This window comes from Myotis yumanensis, unplaced genomic scaffold (assembly GCF_028538775.1).
Source record: "Myotis yumanensis isolate MYYU_CA2020_CCGP unplaced genomic scaffold, mMyoYum1.0.hap1 SCAF_3, whole genome shotgun sequence".
In the NCBI taxonomy this organism is placed as follows: domain Eukaryota; kingdom Metazoa; phylum Chordata; class Mammalia; order Chiroptera; family Vespertilionidae; genus Myotis; species Myotis yumanensis.
The window spans coordinates 53184560-53206378 of NW_027223754.1; positions in this window are offsets into that span (position 1 = coordinate 53184560).

The following is a 21819-nucleotide window of genomic DNA, read 5'->3' on the forward strand; positions in this document are numbered from 1 at the left end:
TACTTACATTCACTAATACTATATATAGACATTCAACTCTAAATATTCTTTCAAAAGGTCTTGTAAATGCTATAAACACACACAGAATTGTATGTTCCATGCATGCTTCTGTCCACAGGTAAATGACTCTCCTTTCTCAATGTTCTGTTCTTCCATTTTTTTAGGTCAAAATCTCATACATTTGAACGTATAATCAGAGAATTTTTTACTATCACCACATCTGAGAGGAACGGATAAACGTGCAAGAACCAACCAAATTCAAATGCAATTCAAATGCAAGTCAAGGGGATTACTCAGAATATGAATGTGAATAATTAAGAAAACCATAACAGCCTCAATTTAAGCAGTTACTCATTATTAGGTATCTACAAAAATAATATTTAAAATAACAACCACAATAATTGTTTAAAATACTACTGTGCCCAACATATATAGTGGCTTTAAAATTCACAGTACTAACATTTCAATTTGGAGGAAATGATGAAGTACCTTACATCATACACAAACACACACAAATGCACACACACACAGTGTACACTAAATATTTACAAAAAACAAAACTTTAAAACTTGTAGCACAGAATATAGGATAATATGTTTATTATATTGAAGTAGCTTAGAATTTCTTTAAAAAGATGCAAAAAGGACAAATATAAAGGAAAATATTATACATGCACCTAACTGAAATTTAATATTTTCATACACCAAAAGTCATCCTACAATACTAATAGAACACTAATATTCATTATGGAGAAATTCTAATGAAGCTAAAATATATAAACTTTCCTACATACAAAAAAAGTAGAATAAATATCAAGTATGCAATTATGCAATTTGCAATCATTATAAGAAAGAAATGGATTACTAAAAATCATAAAAATGTTCCTGAACTTTACTAGAAATAAGAGAAATGCAAATGAAAACCACAACAAAATACCACAACATACGTCTTAATGCTCCTTTTCTGCAATTATGGTAAAGCCTACGGTTTTCATTTAGGTCCTTTTTTTATTGTTACCCAATTTATGTTTACCTTCCCATCTTACAAACCATATGAATAACAGTTTCTTACTAGGTGTTGTCACCACAGTAACCTTCACTCCTGGAGGATAAGAATCTAAGTTAATATACATATTTGTTAAGATTGCAAGTTTATTAAAAATTTCAAGATTTATTTCCTTACCCATTATGTGGTCATACCTGGTGAGTCATCTATGTACACTTGAAATAATGTATAATCTGTAGCTGTTATGCATATTTTACTATGAAAATTAGTTAAGTCCAGTTGATTGATTATGTTCAAATCTACATTCCTGTTTATTCTTGGTCTGGTGCTTCAGGAATTACTGAGAGAGTGATGTTAAAATCTCCAGTGTGATTGTGAACTTGTCTATTTTTTCAAAGATTTTTCAATTGTTGTGCTGTATTTTTAAAGCTCTGATATTACTAGTATATGTATACATATTAAGGACTGTCACATTTTCCTAGTGAATTCATTCTTTGCCATTATGAAATATGCCTCTTTGTCTCTCATGATATTCTATAGCCACACCAACATTTTCCTGCTTATCTTTGCATGGTATATGTTTTCCCTATACTTTTACTTTTAGCCTATCTTTTGTTTCTTTAAGATAAAATAAAATTGAGACTTGCTCTTATTCAGTCTGATAAATTTTGCCTTATCAGGGGAGTGTCTTGTACATTGACATTTAATTCAGTCGTCACGTAATTGCTTTTTATTTTCATTCTATTTCTTTTAAAGTACAGTGCTGGAGAGGATGTGGAGAAAAAGGAACACTTGTGCACTGCTGGTGGGAATGCAGACTGGTGCAGCCACTATGGAAGGCAGTATGGAGGTTCCTCAAAAAATTGGAAATGGAACTCCCATTTGACCCTGTGATCCCACTTCTAGGAATATATCCCAAGAAACCAGAAACACCAATCAGAAAGGATATATGCACCCCTATGTTCATAGCAGCACAATTCACCATAGCTAAGATCTGGAAACAGCCTAAGTGCCCATCAGTAGATGAATGGATTAGAAAACTGTGGTACATCTACACGATGGAATACTATGCTGCTGTTAAAAAGAAGGAACGCCTACCATTTGCAACAGCATGGATGGAACTGGAGAGCATTATGCCAAGTGAAACAAGCCAGTCAATGAAGGAAAAATACCACATGATCTCACTCTTTCATGGATAATTAAGACCATTGCAAACTTTTGAACAATAATAAATACAGTGGCAGAGCTGCCTCAAACTGATTGTCGGACTGCAGTGGGAAGGCCAGGGAGGGTTGGGGGACAGGAGGGAGGGGAGTAAGAGATCAACCGAAGGACTTGTATGCATCCATATAAGCATAACTAATGGACATAAGACACTGGGGGTTAAGGGAGGGCAGGGGCTTGTCAAGGGCAGGGGGGAAAAAAGGACACTTATGTAATACCCTTTGTAATACTTTAAGCGAAAAATAAATAAATAAATAAATACTCTGAATATAAAATGCAATATTCTAAATTACCAAATAAATAAATAAATAAATGAAGGTGGCTATTTAATGTAAAAAAAAAAATAAATAAAGTACATTTTCCTTCTAATTATTTCCTTCAATAATTTAAGTATCTTTACAATTCCATCTAGATTTCTATGTCACTATCCCAACTATTGGCCAAACACATTCTAACCTTTGACCATAGAACTATGTATATCTCCTTTCAGACTCTGTCCTCTTGCTCCTGCCCACCTGCACAGCTTCTACTTCTCTTCTCTTTTACCAACACATTTCAGCATCTCATCAGCCCACAACCCCATCCTCCTCAGTGGAGCAAGACCATTCTTCACTCACACCTCAGCTTCCTCAGGCAGAAGGCTGGAATGTATGTTTGGCTTACTTTATTTGTTTTCTTTTTCTTAAGAACCAGAGATGCTTACTCCTCTTTACACAAGGCCTGAAGGCAACTGAACCGTACATTTTGTCCAGATTTATAGATGTTTTCAACATCCATGAAGTCCCTAGCAGCAGGGGAAGTCAAGTACCCAGTAGTATGTTAGGGCTGGAAGGAAATAGTTCCAAGGGGCTACATTTCCAATGGATATTAACTGTCACCAGAAGTTCAGACCTCACCCAAAACCCAGACCTTCACTGTAGTTATTTCTGGAGCCTGCCTGAGTCCCATAGAACATATTTTTGGCAAAGAAACCTCTATCTCATGGTTTTATGGTGTGACATTGTGAAGAACAAATGGCCAATATCTTTCATCACGACCAGTATTTTCTGCAGATTCCCTTTATTGTTTCCAGGTCACACTCAAGAGTGACAGCCTTTGAGGAACCCAGTAAAGGGGTCAGAACAGGATGCCGAGATACAGGAAATGTTGTCACTAAAGTCAAAGGAGGGCCTCATAGTGTTGGGTCTCTTTCCACAGGATGGGCATATGAAGCATCATGTCTCTCACTGTAATTCATGGTTTAGTTCATTTAAATTTAATATATTATAAATATTACTAGGCTTAATCCTTCCATTTTATTTATTTTATTTGTCCCAGCTATCTGTTGCTCTTTTTTCCTTCGGTTAGATCAATTATGTTTCATGTTCTACTTTATCTTTTCTATTTTTATTTCAGATACACATTTTGTTTATGTATTAATGTTGTATTGATTGCTCAGGGGATTAAAACAGGTACAGAATAAATACGAAAGAATATTGCATTCTCCTCACCCATCTGTTAGTTTAACAATGGGTGAGAAGTTCTTTTATGAGTATTTTTAGAAGATGCCTAAGCAGGTCCTACATAATATATTCATTCCGACATTCTCCTCTCTCTGGACCACCATCTACTGTCTATTTTATGCCATGGGAGAAGCTGACATTTCAAGCTCATTACTATAGGCCATCATTGAGTCCAAGTTCAGTTTGTCTTTAGCAGATTATTAAAACGTATTCCCCGAACTTCAGCCAAGATATTAAAATTCTAATCCCTTGTGACCACTTCCATATAAATACAGCAATCCTACTGAGCCTTGTATTTCTACTCCTTGGTATAAGGCCTTTAGTATATAATCCCATGTGTACGCCCTGCTGACACAGCCTGGTGAGAGCTTGCCAGTCTTCAGTCTGTACTTATCATCGCCATGTTCTTTCCTTATAATCGCCAGATGGACTACACTGGTCACAAGGGCAGAGCCCTTATGAATGAGATTAGGGCCTTTGTGAAAGAGGCTCCAGAGCCCTCCCTTGCCCCTTCAATCATGAGAAGACACATTGAGAAAAAGGCAGCTTGAAACCCAAAAGAGGCCCCTCAGCCAAAACCCAAATTTTCTGGCACCCTGGCCTTGGACTACCAACCTCCAGAACTCTGAGAAGTAAGTTTCTGTTGTTTGTGAACCACACAGTCTACAGTACTTTGTAATAGCAGCCCAAATGGACTAAGACATTGGGTATCCAACTTAATTCATGGACACAGAGGAACCAGATGTTAGAATATATCCTAAGGAGAATCAGCATCACCATTGCAGACCAAAACAGTTCCCCTCACATATGTTTGGAGGAGCTTCCTCCCCTAGTCACATGATTTCAGTAGATTTGTGGTTATAATGTCTGTTTCTTCAGAATCTGCTCAGATGTCTCTATCTCATAGTTCAGTGTCCCACTCCTTTTCTACCAAGTGTGATTCCTTACCACGAAAAGCCAGGGAAGAGTGAATATCTATTTTTCACTAAATCCATGTAACACGCAGAATAATTACACATGTAAATTTTGCTCACCAGCATGTCTGCTCTAGATGAAAAGGGAGAAAGCAGAACATGGACAATCATCTGCCTGATGTCTCAATGCTCAGATACAGAAACAGAATCCATCAGTTCTGTACACACGCTATTTGTGAGAACTCAGTCACAAGCAACACTTTAGAGCAAAAGAACTAGGAAAATGCAGTCTAGCTGGGCAACTATTGTGGAGTTACCACTGTTATTGAGGAAGAAGAGAATAATTGGGCCATACATGCATATGGTACATTTATAGAAATTATGAAAAAAACACAGTCCTAAACAAAGGAAGTACTTTAGTATTTAAGAGGAGGATGGAGAAAAATAAGATTAGAGATGGATATGCATGTTATTTTAAGTGTATTTATATTTCATATTTTGTATCTTAAATGATGTATTAGTTTACTATCGCTGCTGTAATTACAACCAGCTTAGTAGCTCATAACAACATGGATTGATTCTGTCACAACTCTGGATGTCAAAAGCCCAATCAAGGTGTAGGCAGTGTTATGTTTCCTTCAGAGGCTTGTGGGGGTGGCGGGGTGGATTTGTTTCTTTTCTTTTCCAGCTTCTAGATGGCACCTGCATTTCTCAGTCATGGCCCTTCCCCTTCCTTCTAAGTGTACCAGTCCAGTCCCTGCTTTTATTGTCCTAATAAAAGGACAACAAAAGCTTTTACATGTTTGCCTTCCTTTGCTTTTGACATGTTTGCCTTCTTCTTAGAAGGATAGTGTGAATGTATTGAACCCATATGGATAATTCGGGGTAATTTCCCCATTTCAAAATTTCAAACTTAAGTTCCCCTGTAAAGTCCTTTTTTACTATGTGAGGTAACATATTCACATGGAAATTGGTACATGGATATCTTTGGGGGCCCATTTTTCAGTCTATCAGTCTATTACAAGTGGCATGGTATATATATATATATACATATATATATGTATATACATATATATATACACACATGTTATATATATGTGTGTATATATATATATGTATATACATATATATATAGTTTTTGTTGTGTGTTTTTTGTTTTGTTTTGTTTTTTGAATATACCTCTATTACAATGTAACCATAAAATGCCCTTAGTAGAAAATCTGAATAGTTAGGTTTAAAAACCAATAAATCTTTGAAACAATCCTAAAATAATGATAGGAAAGAAAATGGAAACTGTAACATCAACCATGCTTGTGTCCAATTAATGTCATCATACATATTGGAGTATGTATGATGAATAGTTACTTTAAAAATTAATTTAATTAATATGCTAAATTTTAATATAAGCCAAATAAACTTGGTAAAATATCATTAGAACCCCATCCTTAACTTATGGAACATTATCTAAAACTCATACAAAGCAAGTATAAGGAATGAAACTGCACACTGTATTTTTAAGGAAAGTAGGAGACATAAAAATATGCAAGCGTTAAAAATAGGTGTGAGGGCAAGTTACTTGAATGTTAAACAAACATTGAATTTCTGAAATAAACCACTCTCAATCATGATGTATTATCCTTTTAAAAATATTTCTGAATGTTATTTCTTGACATTTAATTAGGGATGTTATATCCATGTTCCTGAGTGATATTAAGCTTTAGTTGCCTTTCCTGCAACTGATTGAAAAGCAAGAGATACTGGCCTTAAAAATGAGTGGCAGTTTCCCTCCCCTTGATGTTTTGGAAGATTTAGGGTAGAACTGATATTATTTGTTGCTTAAGTGCTTGTTAACATCACAGAGGGAAGACAATGTGAAGACACATAGGAAGAATGTCATGTGAAAACTTGTTAAAAATTGGTATATAAATAATAATCCAAGGTACAAATATTTCTTAATTATGTAAAATAATATGATTAATTTTATTTACAATAGGAGAAATGCAAAATAGGAATGCATTATTATCCCATTTTTACTTTTCAGATTGGCAAATAACAACAGGCTTTGTTGGTTAGGGTATAGGGAAATAGTAATTCTTGGATAAATTTTAAATAATACAAATTCTATACATAACATCTTTGGCAACTTGTGTCTCCGCCCCCCCCCCCCCCAAAAAAAGCCAAACACTTTGATAAAGAAATTACATTTCCAAAAGTTGATTATATAGCCTTCGCACAGATAGAAATGAATTATTTGCTGATTTATCTTTACAATTTTTTTATGATTGCAAAATAATGGAAATTATTTCAATGTCCATCAGTAGAAGACTTATTTAATGAAATATTAAATAAAATATCATGACATAGGGCTATACAACAAAATAAGAAATCTCCATTCATAGTGAATATAAAATAATCTCCTAGGTGCATATATAAGTACAAACAACAAGATCAGAATGTTTATAGTTTTTTTGTCATTTATATTTAAATAAGAAAACATTAGTTTGTTTGGATACACACAAACACACACACACACACACACATATATATGTATGTATGTGTGTATATAAAATAAAATTATTATATATAAAATTTTACCAGAGGATAAAATCTTTAATAATATTGTTGGCCTAGCCGAAACCGGTTTGGCTCAGTGGATAGAGCGTTGGCCTGCGGACTGAAAGGTCCCGGGTTCGATTCCGGTCAAGGGCATGTACCTGGGTTGTGGGCACATCCCCAGTGGGGGACGTGCAGGAGGAAGCTGATCGATGTTTCTAACTCTCTATCTCTCTCCCTTCCTCTCTGTAAAAAATCAATAAAATATGTTTATATATATATATATATATTGTTGGCCTATAATGGAGGAGCCTGGGTGGTTGAGGATAGAATATAAAATTAATTTTGGATATTTGTCATGTTTTTTATATTTTAAAATGTGAATATTAATAATAAATTATCTATAAAAACTTAGAGAGAATAAGATGTGGTATAATTCAACAATATTTTATTCAGCATGGCATCATATAGACTTATTTGGTTTAATTTTATTAATATAAAAAACTTATGTTGTTCTTGCTCTGAGTCAGTTATTGTTCTAAGCTTTTTGGCCTCTTGTGTGTCTGGTGATTGGCAGTCTACCAGAGTCACACAGTGTAGAGGAGGCATTTATCCAGAGTGATTGATGCTGAGAATTTGAAAATAAGAGATACTTGCTACTAGCAGTTAATGAGAAAGAGGTATAGAATTTTACTTTAAAGGATTACATAGTAATTAAAGTCAATTTTTTACCTTGAAGGTGTCACAATCTAATTCGTTACTGAAGTGAACATTTATAACCCTAATTAGTAAAGATTGATCTATTCAGATTCTTTTACTTGGCCTAACTTATGAAAATGTGGTCTTTGGTTTATATAATGAAAATAAATTATTAATGATCAAATTTGATAGTTTTGTGAGTCTTGAAAGTAACTGATAAGATTGGTATTATATGTAATTATTGTATAAGATTATTGTAGAAAATTCTTGATTCTATGTATCTATACATATTGCGGTAAAGCACTGATATGTCTATTCTGTACTGCTTTTAAAAGAATATTTGTATAGTAAAAGGCCTTAGAAGTTAGACGTAGTATCTCTTAGGATAGAAGTCAAATATGTTTCCTAACCTGGTTGATAAAGTTAATATGTCCTTTCAAGTAAAGGTTGGACAGAGTTGGCAGTTACCCACTTATAAGATTGGTGTTTCCTTGACTCAGGGTTCCTCACCTATGACACACCCACTGTAGAGGCAACATCCACCTACCCTCCTCTGCATCTCCCACCTTGGGAATGGAGGACAAGTGGGAGCAGATGCTAACATAATATTCACTCTGCTTGGCATGCTGCCCTTGACCCCCAGTCACCAGTCTTCTACTAACATCTATAAAACTGTGGCCAGCTAAATTGTAAGGTTGCATTAAGGTAAAATCTCATACCCTCCATCATTCTTATTCGTTGTTTTCAAATAACTACTTTTCTGAGGATAAGATACAAACAGGGACTCCTATTATGACAAAGATTATATATTTTTTCTAACAAGGATCTAGGCATATCTCAAAACTTGATATGTGTAGTCATAACAAGACTGAAAATGCCAGGTACTTACACTATTTGTTAGGACAGCATTTTCTGTAAGGTAGGTCTTCATGTGAGACACACCTGCGGAGGGAATCCCTCATGCTATGCTTCTCTCTAGAATACTTGACCCTTTATTGCACTTCAGTGAGTTACAACCACCAAATGCCTATTGCTATTTAGAATAAAGCATTTATAGTATAGATCAAGGAATCTCCAAATACCGGTATTTCACAGTTATAGTAAAGGTAAACTAAAACTATGTAAAGCAGCATTTTTATTTTAATTAGGAAAATTGGATTAATGACATTAAATCTGTAATTATACATTAATATTATGTACACATTTTTTGTTTTAAAATAAAAATCCCAATTATAACATTCACATTATCAAAGATAACCATTCTAGTAAATGTTAGGGAGATAAAAACAGTCATTTTAGGATGACCTTAGATTACTAGTCTCAGATTTGAGAGGCCTGCTCAGCAAGTGTCCTTGCACGTTGATTTAGTGCCCTGAGAAGCCTGTGACTAGACTGTTGCTCACTTCAAGGCTCCCTGATTTGTTCCAAATGATCACAATTAAGGATGGACCTTTAAAGCTTCAATCATTACAAAAGAGCTGCATTTGGTTTCATGGTATTCGGCTTTGGCATTTTAAATTAGATAGTTTTAGGGTATTTCATCTCCTTTGAAAAATTAAAACTGTAGTAACTGGTCAACAATTTCAAAGCTATATTTAAAATATTATTATACTCCTGGTTTATCAGAGCATTTGTATTAAGAAAATACCACAGCAATGCACACGCAAAGAATGTTCAACATTATGAACAAAAATGTTCATAAGTCCAGCTGGTGTAGCTCAGTAGTTGAGCATCTCCCCATGATCCAGGAGTTCACAGTTTCATTCCAGGTCAGGTTGCAACATGGCCGGGTTGCAGGTTCAATCCTGAGTAGGGGGCATATGGAAAGCAGTTGATCAATGATTTCCTCTCATCATTGATGTTTCTATCTTTCCCTCCCTCTCCCTTCTTCTTTCTGAAAAAATAAAAAGCCTTATTTATAACATACAAAAGGTAGAAATAATCTAAATATATCCAAACACAGGTAAATGAAGTAAATGAACTATGTTTTTTATAGAGAGCATATATATATATATATATGTGTATATATATATATATATATATATTCATTAAGATATAAGGCTGTATATTTTCCATCTGTGTGTATTGAAGAGTTTCTCTTTCCCCACTGATGCTCACCCAAAAGAGAGAGTATGCTTATTTAAATAAATGTTCTCTTTAAATGTACTATAAACTTGTAAATCCCAGAAAACCAACATCAGAATCCACCTCTCCCCCATCCCAACCTCAAGAAGTAAAATTGAAATTGTGCAGAGAATAATAATAATTCTGATTTTGAAGAATAATTTACCAAATGAGAAATTGACTATGTCAACAAAATCAATATTTTATAGCCAAATGGACAGTAAAAGGTAGCCTATTAGTACAGAAAACTTTTTAACAGTAACTGCTTTAGTCTAGTCAAGCAGCACAGAAACACCTGTGGACAAACAATTACCCATGCTAGCCAAAGCCAAGTCGGATAAATAGATTTACATTCTCAGGAGTCCTTGAGAGGTATCTCAACACATCCTCCTTCTTCCAGGGTGGTGTCAGAGAAGAATATGTAGGAAGCCAGGGTTTTCATCTCTGTTGGCAGAGAATGAAATCCCATCTCTGTCTTATGGTGTTTGCAAAAAACACTTGGAGAGCTGGATTTCCATACTCACCTACCACTATGAGGTTATCGTTCCACCCGCTTTGGGAATAGGGTCAGAGGAAGCCTAGTGGAGAGTCAAGGCTTTCACCATAAGCCAGTGATAAGGAGGCCACCCTGACTATCAGGTCAGTGAAAACCATATGATGAACTGAATTCCCACTTCAGGTGTTGGTAAGGGATAAGGGATAATGAGACCCCCGCCCCCCTCACACTCTCCTCCACTCCACCCCACCCATCCCTGCCCCAGTGTCAAGGACAAATTGGAAACCTAAACTTCCAACTCCACCTGACAGTAACAAGGAAGCAACTCTCTTCCCCCTGCTGAAAGTCAGTCAGGGAAAACCAGGTTAAACAGAGATTTTTAAATAAAATCCAGAATATCAGGACATAATAAAAGTTGTCCACATTTCCATAGAAAACCACTTGTCATACCAAGAACCAAGATGATATTAAACTGAGTAAATATAAAGTTTTAGACAAAAAAAAAGCAAAAATAAAATAAAATGAAAATATACAAAAATCAAATGAAAATTATTGAATTTAACAATGCTCAGATGATGATCTCAATAGCAAAATGGTATATAAAGAGGAAAGCATAGGTAAAGAGGGCAGATGAAACATTATAAATTATGTAATGCGAACGAAGAGTCAGGGGAAAGGAGCATCGGAAATCTGTGACTCTGTTTTGTCTTTTCAGGATTCTACAACAGAATCCCATAGACTGAGCAGCTTACTTCAATTACCTGAAAAAGATGTCAGAATGGATGAAAAAACATTGCAAAACTATATGCTTTCTACAAGAATTTCAGTTCCATTGTAAACAATATAGAGAGGTTGTGGGTACAATAATAGAAAATATATATTATGCAAATATAAATCAATGGAAAAAGGGTATGTCTATATTAATATAAACTTCAGAGCAGAGCAAATTACCAGAGGCAGGGACATTACATACTGATAAAAGGGTCAATTCACAAAGAAGAAATAGCCATCATAATTGTATGTATACAAAAGAGAGCAGTAAACTTTGTAAATCCAAAACAGATAAAACTGAGGGGAGGGGGGAATAGACAAATCCAAAATGATACTTGGAGACTATAAGCACGGTCCCAACAGTGTATAGAGAAACTAAATAGAAGGGAAGCACAGGTATAGAAGAACTTAACACCACCAACCAACAGTATCTAATCAACACAATTAATCCACTAACAGATGACTACATGTTCTCTACAAGTGCTTGCAAAAGATATATGTACCCATAGACCATATCCTGGGACAGAAACAAATCTCAATAAATATAAATAATTAACAACATATGCAGTATGTTCTTAGAGTTCAGTGAAAATAAACTAGAAATCCATAATAGAAAAATAACAAAAGAATTTAAAAACACTTTGAAGTTACCCAACACATTTCCAAATAATCTATTACTCAAAAAAGAAGTCACAAGGAGATCTTTAAAAAAATTTAAAAACCAAAAAATAGTTAACTGAATAAAAATTATTATACAGCCCTAACTGGTTTGGCTCAGTGGATAGAGCGTCGGCCTGCGGACTGAAAGGTCCCAGGTTCGATTCCGGTCAAGGGCATGTACCTTGCTGGCGGGCACATCCCCAGTGGGAGGTGTGCAGGAGGCAGCTGATCGATGTTTCTTTCTCATCGATGTTTCTAACTCTCTATACCTCTCCCTTTCTCTCTGTAAAATATCAATAAAATATATTTTAAAAAATTATTACACAACAACATATCAAAATCTGTATGGCATAGCTGAGAGTTTAAAGTAAAATTGATAAAGCTAAGTATCCTATATAATAAAAGCCTAATATGCTAAGTGTCTGGTCATCTGTTCAACCAATCAAAGTGTAATATGCTAATGATATGCTAAGGCCACTCAACTGCTTGCTGTGATGTGCCACTCAAGTTGATATACAGGATTAACATGACCACCAGGGGACAGTCGACTGGTCCATCAGTTGCTATAACATGCACTGACCACCCGGGGGCAGATGCTCTGACTAGTAGGTTAGCTTGCTGCTGGGGTCTGGCCGATTGGGACTGAGCAAGATGGGCCGGACACACCCTGAAACCCTCCTGCAGTCTATCCCCAGCTGGCCAACCTCCCACATCCCTCCCCGGCTCTGATCATGCACCAGTGGGGTCCCTTGGCCTGGCCTGCGCCCTCTCACAACCCGGCTAAGGGACACCCCCCCTCCCGAGTGCACAAATTTCATGCACCGGGCCTCTAGTATACAATAAAATAGAAAGAAATCATCAAATTAATCTAAGCACCCTACTCAATAACAATAAAAAGGAGTGAAATAAACCCAAAGAAGCAAAAAAAAAAAAGCTACTAGTGAGCAATAAAAATCAAGAAATGGAAATAAAAGGCATAAAGGTCAAGAAGAAATAAACTGTTTATTCTCAGATCACATGATTGTCTACATAGAAAAGCCCAAGGAACCTAGGGGAAAAAGAAACAAGAAAATCTTCCTAGAACTAAGAAGTGAGTTGAGAAAGGTTTTTGGATACAAAATACACATTTAAAACAATTTTTTCTATATATAATCAATGAATATGTAGACAACTACCTTAGAAATAAAACTTACTATCACACAAAAATAATGAAATACTTATGTGTAAATTTAACAATATGTTTGTAGTACTACTATGCTGAAAACTGTACAATGCTGATAAAGAAGTAAAAAAAAAAAAATAACTAAACAGACATACTATGTTTGAGTATTGGGATTGCCAACATAGTAAAGATAAAAATTCTCCCCAAGTTGATATACAGGATTAACATGATTTCTATCAAAATCTCAGAAAATTATTTTGTATATATAGAAAATATTATTCTATAATTCATATAAAATGTGAATGAATTTGAACAGTAAAAACAATTGTGAAAGAGAATAAAGTGAGAAGAATCTGTACACCCAATTTTAAGATTTATAATAAAGTTACTTTAATCAAAACTGTGTATATTGGTGGGGGATAGATATATAGATTAATAAAACATTAGAAATCAGAAATAGATCCACACAAATATGTCCAATTGTATTTTGTTTTGTTTTATTTGGGTTTTTTGGTTTGTTTGTTTTTTGTTTTGTTTTTTTGCTATGCTAAACATGAAACACAAATCAATGGATATGAGTAAAGATTTCTTACAGTTAACATTAAACATATGATCAATAAATTGGAAAGAAAAGATAAATTGGGCTTCACTAAAATTAAAATTAGTTGCTCCGTAAGCAACCCAACTAAGAAGTCCCTATTAAAAGTCAAAAGAAGAGCCCTAGCTGGTTTGGCTCACTGGATAGGGCGTCGGCCTGGGGACTGAAGGGTCCCAGGTTCGATTCTGGTCAAGGGCATGTACCTTGGTTGCAGGCATATCCCCAGTAGGGGTTGTGCAGGAGGCAGCTGATCAATGCTTCTCTCTCATCGATGTTTCTAACTCTCTATCCCTCTCCCTTCCTCTCTGTAAAAAATCAATAAAATATATATTTTTAAAAAGTCAAAAAAAGAGTAATATTGCAGAGAAATGATAATGAATGTATGTACACACACACACACACACACACACACACACATAAATAAACAGAGAACTATATACATATATACATGGATGTTTTAGTAGCTTTATTTATATTACTTCCAAACTGGAAAATACTCAGATGTTCTTCAACAGATGAGTATTTAAAAAAAATAAAATTGTGACCATTCCATACCGTGGACTACTTACTCAGTAACAAAAAGGAATGGAACACAGATACATGTAACAATTGGGATAAATCTCCTGGTCATTATGCTCTAAATAGACAAACCCAAGGTGGATGCTATATGATTGTATTTATATAACATTTTTGAAATGATAAAAGTATTGACAAGGGAAACAGAACATTCCTGGTTGACAGGAATTAACTAAGGTTTAGAGGTGGGAAAAAGGTGGGTGTAATATGGAATATGAGAAATCCTTGATGCAAAGGGAAGTTTGTGATACTGTAATCTACAGTTTTACAAAGTATTCTCATTGGAAAAGAAACTAGGTAAAAGATACACTGAATCTCTCTGCACTACTTCTCACAACTGCATGTGAATTTATAATTATTAAAAATAAAGAGTTCATCTCTCTATATAAAAGCCTAAGTGACCGAATGACTGAACAACCAGCCAACCAGTTGCTATGACATGCACTGACCACCATGGGGCAGATGCTCAACGCAGGAGCTGCCCCCTACTAGTCAGTGCGCTCCCACAGTGGGAGTGCCGCTCAGCTGACCCACAGGTGCCAGATGCAATCAGGACTAACTGGGCATGAGTCCGAGGCAGGCACAGCAGGGCCGGGATGAGCAGGAGTGGCAGACAGGAACAGCAGGTGGTGTTGGACTGCCCGTTTCGGCCCAATCGCCACAAACCATGCTGAGGGACCCCTCTGGTGCATGAATCCATGAACCAGGCCTCTAGTTTCTAATAAAATTGTGTGGTAATAACTTCCCTTCTACTATCTTTACCTTTCCTACTAATAGAATCTCCTAAGGGAAGATGATAACATATGCTTGATTTATTATCATTAACTAGAAATCTACTATGTTTATTTCTTCAAAATCCACATAATTTTTCTTGGATTTTAGAAAAATTTAAAAGAATACTTTTTTAAAAGTACATTGATATTTGAAATTTTATTATAAATTGAATCTTCAGAGAGTATTTAAGAAATCCCAAAGTAATGTTTTTGAATACATATTTTCAATTAAGCCTCACAATTTTGGCCAGCTGAATTGAATCATTTCTAAATCCAACTTTTGTGTGGGTTAGTCTAGCCTTCAGTCCTAATTGAGTCAATCCCAACCTAATTTATGAATTAAGAGAACTTTATTTTATTGCTTGATTTTAGAGAATTTTTCCTGCATTTAAACTTAAATACCACAAATTGTCATAAGAAATCAGTATTTAATACACCAAACTCCTTTTCATTCTAAATGACATAGCAATTCAAATACATTTCAAGAAATATTGGAGAAATTATTAAACATGTATTTTCTCTCTATTACTAGGGGACTAGAATATTCTCTTTGTTATATAAAATGTTAGCAGAATCTTCAAAATAGAAATGCATTTATTCTAAAACTCACAGAAACTAGCAAAAGGTTTCCTGAATTCATGTACCAAGTCTCATGTTTTTCCCCTGCCTTTTATTTAGTTTCCAAGACTACATCTGAAATTACGTATGTAATATTTTTCCAATAATAAATATATTCTAAAATGCTGTTTTATTCAATTATAGACTTAAACATTAAAAAATAAAGTGTTCCAGTAACTTTAAATCACTTCCTATAACACATGGCAATTTAAACCTATTGAAGCACTTTGTAAGGGTATGTTTAGAAATTATAAAGACTTATTTAATGTCATTGCTATACTTTAGATATACTAGGGCTGTATTTTAAAAGGAGTGTCAGATTTTATAAATCTATAAACTAAATGAGTATAAAACATAATTAATCAATATAATGGGTATAGCTGAATGAGAGAGGGACAAAGAAATGGGGAACAAGAACTACAAACAATTTTGAGGTTGGAGTTCTTGGACTATAAATTAAGAAGTGGAGGAAAAATAAATAAGTGATAGGCAGTTAACAATTCTATACATCTAGAATTTAAAATAAAATATATAAACAGATAATCCTTGATATTAAGAAAAATAATCTTCAGACCTATTGTAAGATATTTAGGGTTGAATGCCAGTTGAAGAATAGATGTCAAAATCAATAAAACAGTGTGTGGTATTCACTTCAACAAAGGCTTCTAAGGACTCCCACCTCCTAGTATTCACGACTCTACGTAATAATCTGTTCTTTAGTGTGAATTAGTCCCAATAACTTACTTTTTAATAATAAAATATGGAAAGGGTGATACTATTTTTTGAGATTAAGACAAAAAGAGACAATGGCTTCCATCTTTCCTGCCCTCTCTTGATGGATTACTCTACTGAAGAAACTGTCACATTGTAAACTACTATAATTAGGCCAAGTAACAAGGAATTAAAGTCACTGTCTAAGACTCCTGTCAACAACTAAGGGATGGGGCTTAGAAGCAAATCCTTTCCACCAACGCCTTTAGCAGACACTGTGGCCCTTGACTTCAATTTCTTGAGAGATGTTGAGCCCACTAACCCACACAGTATTTATGATACGTAGGAACTCTGCGATGTTTGTTGTTTAAGCCATTAAGTGGTTAATTTGTTAACATCAATAGATAACTTGTATACACAGGTAAAGCAATGCCACAAAGAAAATTACTTTAAATATATTTATTTGAAAATAAAAATAAATAAATAAACTAAAATGTTTACATCACATCAAAAGTTGATAAAAGTCAAGAGAAAGGCAGAAAGAAATGCAACAATATAGATATTTTTATACAGGAGTGAAATAAATAGCAACAAAAAGATAATAAAACTGAAAGCTGGGCCCTGGCCAGGTGGTTCAGTTGGTAGGTGTGAAGTCCCATACATTGAAAAGTTTCAGGTTCAATTCCCGATCAGGGCACATACCTAGGTGGAGGGTTCGATCCTCTGTTGGGTATTTATGGGAAGCAACTGATGGATGTTTCTCTCTCCTCTCTCTCTCTCTCTCTCTCTCTCTCCCCCCCACCCCCACCTTCCTCTCTCTAAAAGTATCTTAGGTGAGGATTAGAAAAAAAAAAAAAAAAAACAACCTGTAAGCTGGTACTTTGAAATATATTATGAATCCAAAAAAATCTCTAAAAAGACTAGTCAAGTAAAAAAGAAGTGTTTCAAATTTTAAAAAGCAGAATAAGGAGGGTAAAATAATCAGTCATAACAGATTAAAACATGGTAAAGAAATATTAATATCAACACCCAAATGCATTTAAATATTTTGGAAGATGTATGAATTTATTGAAAAGCACAAAATGCTTAAATTAGTAAAGAAAAAATTAATAGTCTATAAACATTAGAGAAATTGAAATAATAATCAAAAGTATTCAGGCCCTACCCAGTCTGGCTCAGTGGATAGAATGTTGGCCTGCATACTGAAGGGTCCCAGGTTCACTTCTGATCAGGGGCACATGGGTTGTGGGCTTGATCCCCAATAGGAGGGTGTGTGGGAGCCGATCAATGATTCTCTCTCATCATTGATGTTACTATCTCTCTCTCCCTCTACTTTTCTCTCTGAAATCAATAAAAAATATATAAGATAAAAATATCCAGGCTCAGCCAATATTATAGATGTGTTTTACCAGGATTTTGAGGAAAGGTACTTTGAGGACAAATACTATTATCTTCACAAGTAGCTGAAAAACAGAAAAAGAGTAAAAATTCCTTAACTTAAGTCAGAGAAAGATAAATAACACATCATCTCACTCATTTGTGGAATATAGTGAACAACATAAACTGATGAACAGAAACAGATCCAGAGACAGAAAAGCATTGATCAGACCATCAAACCTCAGAGGGAAGGTAGGGGAGGGTGGGGGTAAGGGGGAGAGATCAATCAAAGGACTTGTATGCATGAATATAAGCCAATGGTTATTAATTAATAATTATTTATCAAATTGATTTATTACAGTTAATAATTATGTTATTGATTATACTAATCATTGGCTTATATTAATATACTATCATTAATAATAAGATTATTAATTAATACATGTCATTAAAAATGTTAATATACATTATGTTTTTGTCCCCAACAAGACCTTACTTTTTTCAATCATTTATTATCTTTCCTCGTCATTTTACATAAAGCTCACTTTCAAAATAAAAGTTGTATTGAATTTCTGAAAAAAAAAACAGATAAAAATATATTACTTAAAAGCAATGTGAACATTAGATGGATTTATTTTTAAAATGGTTTTTGTAGGGTGATCCCAATTGCATAGTTAATTAGTTAAATCATCATTTTAAAGGTACATATTAGGAAAATACATTTTAGAATAAAACATAAGAAAATCTTTCAAATGGAAAAATTATGAAACAAAGTGCTTGCCTTTGGGACTACCTTGTCTATAGAAATGAGTATATTGTTATATCAAAGTATGTATGGATACATCTCTAAGTATATATGTGAAAGGTGTGACATCCATGTCCTGCGTGGCTTGGGTTCAGGACCTGGAGAAGGGCCACACACAAATGATGAGACTAGACAAGAAATATAAATTTGGAAACAGGGGGCCAGGCAGAGAGCCCAATTCTAGTGTAAGGGCTTCACTGGTGTCCAGGCTCTGCCAACCTTTTATTCAATTTTAGTTACACATATTGCCCTTAGTCAGGCAGGTAATTCTGGTAGCAGACAGATTATCTTAAAGGTCAGTAAATATTAGTAAAGATTTACTTTGAGATTATTAGGTCAGGAAATTCCTTGAGCCACTATTGTCTCGACTAAACAATCAGTGCATAGCTTTGGCCTTTGCCAGAACTCAAGTCCATCAACCTTCTGGGTTCCTTGTTTACACGTTCCTGATAGTGTAGACAATGGGTAGCTTCCAGCATATATATCTTAAGAATATTATAAGGGTGTGATATAATAAAGTGGGAAATCAATTTTAAATTTTCTCTGGAATTCCCAATTAACTATTTTAAACATCAATCATTAAAATAAGTTTGGATTGGATTTCAAATTCTGAATTAACTCTAGCTATACATCCATTCAGGTAGTCTTTCATGAATAATGAGAGTGTAAGTCTCTTAAGTTTTATCCAGAGACACTAGGACTTCATGTGGATGCCAAGGTCATTTTATAATGAAGAATTATGTAGGCATCATCTTAGAAAATATTTCAACATCCCAGGAGGAGTGGTTCAGCAGTTGAGCATGGACCCAGGAAACAAGAGGTCATCAGTTTGATTCCCTGTTATGGCACATGCCAGGATTGCAGGCTCAAAACTCAGTAAGGGGTGTGTAGGAGGCAGCCAATTGATGATGTTTCTTTCCATTTCTTTCATTCCATTTCTCTATCCCTCTCCCTTCCTCCCTTTCTAAAAAAAATCAATAAAAAACATATATTTTTTTAAATGCACTTGAAAAAAAATGTCAACATTACATCAAGTAGGTAAATAGGATATTTATTATTTACAATAATTCATGTAATTTTCTTGGAAAATTAAGAAACATTTAGAATAAGGGTGCATTATAAAAATAACTTTAAGGGACTAAATGAGTGAAAAATAGTTTAAATTTAATATCCAGTCAAAAATTATTTGTTCAAGGAGTTATATGTGTAAGGCAAAATTAGTAATTAAAACCATCAAACAATGCTCTGGCCAGCATTACTCAGTGGTTAGCATGTCAGCCTGCACACTCGGGGTCACAAGTTGGATTCTCCTCAAGGGTAATTACCTGGGTTGCAGGTCCAATCCCCGCTCCTTGTCAGGGCGTATGCAGGAAGCAACCAATAGATGTGTCTCTGTCACATTGATGTTTCTCTCTTCTCTCTCTCTCTCTTTCTCTCTCTCTCTACCCCCTCCCTCCATTCCTTCCACTCTTTCTAGAAGTCAATGGAAAATATACACATATATATGTATAAACATACTAGTGGCCCGGTGTATGAAATTTGTGCACAGAGTGGGGAATCTCTCAGCCCAGCCTCATCCTCTCCAATTGGGGAACCCTTGGGGGATGTCCAACCACAATCTGGGACCGCTGGCTCCTAACTGCTCACCTGCCTGCCAGCCTGATCACCCCTAACTGCCTGCAGGCTTGGTTGCCCCCAACTGCCCTCCCCTTCCAGCCTGATTTAAATACATTGATGTTCACATGATTAAAATATTAAAAATGTAAGATTAACACATTTCATACAAAATCAAGGCAGTAATTCAGTACACTCTATCAAATGGTAAGGGAATAATTAAGTGATGTGGCTTCTCTTCTTATAATTTCAGATGTCTACCGAGTCTCTATTTAGTCCTGAAAAGCTTATCAGTAGTTATTTGATCTGGGAGCCAAAGATTCTCTCTTATAATTAAATAAAGTAGATTTGTTGAGACTGGGTTCTTTCTAACTTCATTTTAGCGGTTTGAACAATTTGGAATTATACAATATGGGAGAGCACAATCAGGGCACTACTGAAACACTCAGAGAGTCCTCCTAAAACAACACGTCACCTGGATTTATGCAAGTGGTCTGCTGCCAAGGCAGGAAAGTCATTCACATTAGTAAGCATACATTTTTTTTAAGTCTTTATTGTTGACTAGGGGTCCAGTAACAGATTCAGCATCAGTGGGGTCCTTCTGCCTGGCCTGTGGGGTGGACCCTAAACCAACAGTCAGATATCCCTCTCACAATCCGGGACCACTGGCTCCTAACTGCTGGCCTGCTTGCCTGCCTGATCATCTCTAACCACTCTGCCTGCTTGCTTGATCACCCCTAACCACTCACCTGCCTGCCTTATCACCCCTAACCATGCTGCATGCTTGCCTGATCGCCCCAACCACTCACCTGCCTGCCTTATCACCCCTAACCAGCCTGCATGCTTGCCTGATCGCGCCTAACCACTTGCTTGCCTGCCTTTCTGATCACCCCTAACTGCCTCTGCCTTGGCTCCTGCACCCGGGACCCAGGCTTCTCTCCCTCTGGTTGGTTGCAGCCACCCGGGACCCGGGCTTCCCTCCCTCTGGCCAGCCGCTGGCACCCGGGATCCAGGTCGGTTTCACCTGGGCTGACTACAGGCACCCAGGACCTGGGCTGGCTTCGCCCAGGCCCCAGCTTTGTCAGGAAGGATCTCTGGAATGACATCTGGTCTACTTAGCATATTACCCTTTTATTATTATATATAGAATAGAGGCCCGGTGCACAAATTCTTGCATGGGTGGGGTCCCTTTGGGTGGCCTGCATGGATCAGGTCGAAACCCACAGTCCAACACCACCTGCAGCTCCTACCTGCTGCTCCTGCTCATCCCAGCCCCACTGTGCCTGCCACGGGCTCGCACCCAATCAGTCCCGATCAGGAGAGGCTCAGGCTGCCACAGCAGCACTCGCCAGCCATGAGCCCTGCATCTGGCACCCTCCCAAGGGGAGTGGCATGCGAGACCAGGCTGAAACTGGCTCTCCAACATCTCCCAAGAGGTCTCAGATTGCAAGAGGGTGCAGCCCAGACTGAGGGACCCTGCCGGTGCACAATTGGACTGGGGAGGAACTGATCGAGGGCTCCAGGGCATGTACGGTCCATCTTGCTCAGTATAGATTGGCCAGACTCCAGCAGCAAGCTAAATAACTGGTAGAGCATCTGCCCCCTGGTGGTCGTGCACGTCATAGCAAGTGGTTGAG